Genomic DNA, 5672 nt, shown 5'->3' on the forward strand with positions numbered 1-5672 from the left:
ATCTCTACACTGAATAGCAAGTTTCAGAATCTCTTCTAATATCCACATTGATAATGTCTTCCTTGTCTTCTTACTGACCATTTGCTTTCTTGTTGTATGATGTTCTTGATGTCTGGTTTTTAGCTATTATTGTCTAATGCATCAAATCTGTTCTTGAGATGATCTTAAATCAGGTGTGATAATGTTCAAGACCATCTTTTGGCTCTCATGAACTTGTTTTAATTTTCTTCAATTTCAGCGTAAACTAACATATGAGCAATTAAATGATGGTCTGTTCCACAGTCTGTCCCTGACTTTGTTTTGGAACTTTTCCACCATCTTTTTCTACAGATGTAGTCAACTTGACTTACATGTATTCCATCTGGTGAGGTGCATGTATATATCACTTAATCTGTCTAAAGAGGGTATGATTTTTCAGAAGTCTATTATGGGATCTCCAGCATCATATCTGCCACCAAGGCCTTATTTTCCAACTACGGAGCCCTCCTCTTTGTTCCCAAGCTTTGCATTTTAATCACCAGCAATTATCAATACATCTTGATTGCCTACTTAATAATTTTCAGACTGAAGAAGTTGTTGTTGTTAAGCGCTGTCAAGTCATTTGCAACTCATAGTGACCTTGAGGAGTAGCTGGTGAGCTTCTTCAATTTCATCATCACTGGAGTTTGTGGTTGATGCATAAATTTAAATTATAGCGATATTGCCTGGTCTTCCTTATGGTGGTGGTGGTTATGTGCCTTGGAGTTGGTTCCAACTCATAGCAACCCTGTACAGTGTCTTCCTTCTAGACATATAGATATTATGCTATCGTAGGCAACATTATGCTTCAAGACAGATCTTGAAATGTTCTCTTGTTTGTTTGTTTTTTAACAGTGATAAAATATACTTTCATTTATTTTGTGAGTCAGAAGGGAGTAAAAAAAAAAATATTGCTAAGGTAGATAACAGGCAAATAGAAAGGTGCTTTATAAGGCCAGTTACCTTGCAGTTTATTTAAAACAAGAGGAAAAGATCATAATGTTTTCATGCAATCCATACTTGGTTTTTAAATAACAATTATGACAATAGCAGAAAGAATTAAGGAATGCTGTACTAGTGATCCATATAAAACACCAACATTTTGGGTTGTACATAATTAAAGAAGTCTCTCAAACACTTTTCAAAATACTGTAATGGTCAATACATAGAAGCATGCCTTAGGTGGGCATAGGAACAATTTAGAAAAGGAAAAAAAATATCACACAGGAACTAGTCAATTTCATAAAAATCACTGAGCAAGAAATGCAACATTGAACTTCACATACTGATGTTACACAACTTCTATACAGTACCTTGACTTAAATCCAGGAACAAAAGTTAAGACTCTCCTCCTCTACTTTTAGTAAACAACTGGCTGGTAAACGTGGATGACTTTCCCCCCTGGATTTTACCTGGGAGCCTTTACCTTTTTTTATTTTATTTAAAAGAGGGCAGGTTTGGCCCTTTTATACTGATATCACCAATGTTAATATTTCCTGGGATCTCAGGAAGATTCATGTTCTTTATAGCTGATACAGCACGGGCTGGGGCTCCTGTGAAGCCAGCCTCACAGTTTATTTTGTGCATCAGTTTATGTAACAACATTAAAATACAGATCTTTACCTTTTACAGAATGAACAATCTGTTAAGCTTGAACTTATATTCCACTTGATAATAATTTTCTGTAGCTGAATAATGTTGCCTCCTTTTAGAGAGTTGTGTTCACCAAGTTAAAAAGCAACAGCAACACTATAATTAACTATGAAGTTTTCTCAGATAAGTTATTGTTTATGTCAAAAATGCTGAACATACATATTTCTAAATTTTTACTAAGCACCGTTGAGTCAGATGTGACTCACAGTTACCCTATATGTGGTTTCCAAGACTGACAATTTTATGGGAGAAGAAGGCCTGGTCTTTCTCCTATGAACATACACATTACATCTCAAAAACAACAACAAAAAAGGTCAACACAAGCCAATCCTTACAGTACTTAGGAGGTGATGGCAATAATTTCGGAAGAAAGTAATCAGATTTCAAAAATCAAAGGATATAATGACAGCTGTCAAACAGTAGTAATATTCTGTTCTAAATTTTGTTGTAAATTATTTTATAAATTTTGGAATATTTACTGTCTTACATGACTTTATGTTTAATCTTAATTTCCATGATGGTGATGGTGATTGTTATTGATTGGGTTTCAACTCACAATCACCCTATATAGCATTTTCCAAGATTGTAAATCTTTACAGAAGCACAAAGCCTAATCTTTCTTCCTCAGAGTGACTTGTAGATTGGAACTGCTGGCCTCGTGGTTAACAGTGAAGCTCAAATTTCATTCTGCTACAAAGGCTTCTTTAATGTCTATAAGTATATTAGAATATTGTTGTTAAGTACCATCGAGTCAGTTCCAACTCATAGCGTCCCTGTATAGGGTTTCCGAGGAGCAGGTGGTGAGTTTGAACCTTGTGGTCCAAAACGACCTTGAGGTCAAGAATTTATCCTATGGTACCACAGTTAATAAAATATCTAGTTTCTTGTTAGTAACTAGAGAAACTTATTGAGATCTTACTTAGAATTATTTTTTATAATACCAGTGGCTAGGACTACATACATTAAAATATACCAGAAATGTTTAATAGACATACTGTCACCCTGCTTTCTTCACAAATGAACATTTTAATTATATGTTATAAAAGTGCAGCTTTTATAATTATAGGTAGTAAAAGCAGGTAATGTGCTCTGCTACTTATTGAAAGTTGGCTTTTAGAAAAACCAAAGCTTTTGTTTGTTTTGTGTATTTTGGAATTTTTTGTATCTTTTGTCTCATAAATGTCCAAAGTTGCTTTATGTGTATGGCATTGTTAATGTGTGCCCTTGAGTCTATTCTGCTTTGTTATTGTTGTTGTTAAGTTCAAACTGACTTTGCAGGTTCAGTGCTACACCAATATTAGCATTATTAGCAACTCTAAAGAATAGAACTGCCCAGCGGGGTTTCCTAGGATTTAAACTTTAAAGGAATAGACCATGGAGTTGCTGATGTTTGATTAGCATAGTTTGATTTGTTGATTAGCCCTGGAGACTGCTAACCAAAATATAGTATAGCCTTCTACTATATTTTGGTTAACAGTCTCCAGGGCTAATTTTCCTGTGCATTTTAGAGCTTTGTCTGAAAATATAGCACCATTCTTGACCTTTTACTTCATCATATTTGAAATGTTCTGTTTCCAACAGAATTTACATGAAATGAATAAGTCTTCCAGGTTCTACCTAAGATATGTTGTTGTTGTTGTTGTTAAGTGCCGTCAAGTCGGTTCCGACCCATAGCGACCCTGTACAGGGTTTCCGAGGGTGACGGGAGTAGAAAGCCTCATCTTTCTCCCGCGGAGCGGCTGGTAGTTTCGAACCGCTGACCTTTAGGTTTGCAGCCCGATTCGTAACCACGACGCTACCAGAGCTCCTTTACCTAAGATATAGAAATCTAAAAAGAATATTACTCCCATCCTGATAACAAAAAACCCATATAGTTTCTGAAACCATAATTCATTCTTTAAAAACTTACTACAGAGTTGAATTCACCAAACAACCAACTAGTGGAGTCTGAGAAAAGACATACAACTCCAAAGAACAAAATCATCTGAGACCTATCTCACCTCCAACAAATTACAAGAGGAAAGCAGGGCCTCTGTACAATAGGTCAGACTAACTTACATAAATCTATATTAAATTGCTAAAGGCCATTGCTGGCAAATGTGAGAATATAGAAAGCTTGGGAGCTGTAGAATTAAGAAGAGTTTAAATCTTCTCAGAGGTACTTCTCCGATGACCTACAATGAACACTCAAAAGAGAGATCACAATTAAGGTGAAAAACTTGGTGAGAAACCCTTCAGTGGTATAAACTTAGATCACAAAGTGTTCAAGATATTTCTCTCTAATGAATCAACAATTAGAGGTCTGAACAAGATGTCTATCAAAACTTTCAAGCAAAACATTTTCAAACATTTTTTTCTCTTCAAAATCCATCATCACTTCTGTGATTTGCTAGCATTAGTATCTACCTGGTCTATAAGACAAAAATATCTACTACATTTCAAATTCATTATTTTCTTTTACTGCAAGCTCAATTAGCATTTATAACTATTCAAATTGCCCTTTAATTGATCTTCTTTCTCATAAACCAAACTAAAAACCAAACCTTTATAGATTTTCTGAAACTGCAAATCTTCATAGGAGCAGACAGCCAATTCTTTCTCCTAGTGGGTTGTAACTGGCAATCTTGCAGTTAGTGGTGCAATGCCTAAACCACAGTGCCACCAGGACTCCTGTCCATGGTGCTGCATAATTCCCATCAAACAAATTCCACGTTTCAATTGAGTCATTATTATAGTATTTTAATAATAAAAAATAATAATCGTTATTCTGATCATCAATATCATCAGCATCGTCATAATGCCACCACTAGCTCTCTTTTAAGTGTCTCATCACTATGTACTGTTCTAATAACTGTCTCTTATGACTATGTACTGTTCTAAGATAGTTCCTTGAATTAATCCACACATTTTTCATTGTTGTTTTTGTTGTTTAGTGCCACCGAGTTGGTTCCAACTCATAGATATCTTGTATAGGGTTTCCAAGGAGCAGCTGGTGAGTTTGAACCACCAACTTTGTGGTTCAAACCGAACTTGCAGTCCAGTGCATAATCCTACAGTACAATGCCAGGACCTCAGGGTATTGCAACACACCCTAATCCTTTTCTTGAATTACAATGTCAGATCACATCATACAGGACCCTCACATAACTGCCAGATTGCATCATTACATGACTTCCAAACCACTGAGAATCATGGTCTACCCAAGCTCACACATATTTTGGTGGAACACAATTCAATCTATGATGTTGTTGTTGTTGCTATGATAGAGATCATTAAATCAGATTTCATTATGTGGACTGATTACTTAATAACTGCCAAGCCACAGAGATTCCTGACACATCCAAGTTGAGACAAAGCAGTCATACCATGTATATCAGCATTGTGATCATCACTCATGGGTTAGATCAAGTAGAAAATGACTTTTTATTATGCTCTGTAAAAAGTTTTGATTCCATTTTTTGTTAAGATGTTCCTGTGATATTTTGCTTTATAATATTTTTGTGTTGTGGAAATAAATAAAAAGAACCCCAGTGGTACTGTTGTATAAGCATTAGAATGCTAACCACAAGGTCCTGAAGATAAACCCACCAGCCGATTCTCAGGAGAAAAATGAAGCTGTTTGCTCCTATAAAGATTTATAGCCTCAAAAACACTTCACAGTGTTTCTATGAGTCAGCATAGATGATATGGCAGTGCGTGGATTATCTATGCAAAGTCAAAAGTAAACCCACTGTCTTTGAGTCAATTCCTACTTATAGTGACCCTGTACAGCGTTTCTGAAGTGGTAAATCTTTACATTAGCAGCCATCATCATTTTTCTCCAGAGAAATGCTTGGTGGGTTGTAACTGCTGACCTTGCAGCTAGCAGTCCAGTGCTAAGTGTGAGTGCCACAATGGCCCCAGCATATATATAATGTTATTATAATTGTTAACTGCCATAGAGTCAATTCTATTTCATAATGAACCTCTGATCTTGTGGTTTAAACTTACCTTTCAGCCCA

This window comes from Chrysochloris asiatica, unplaced genomic scaffold (assembly GCF_000296735.1).
Source record: "Chrysochloris asiatica unplaced genomic scaffold, ChrAsi1.0 scaffold00022, whole genome shotgun sequence".
In the NCBI taxonomy this organism is placed as follows: domain Eukaryota; kingdom Metazoa; phylum Chordata; class Mammalia; order Afrosoricida; family Chrysochloridae; genus Chrysochloris; species Chrysochloris asiatica.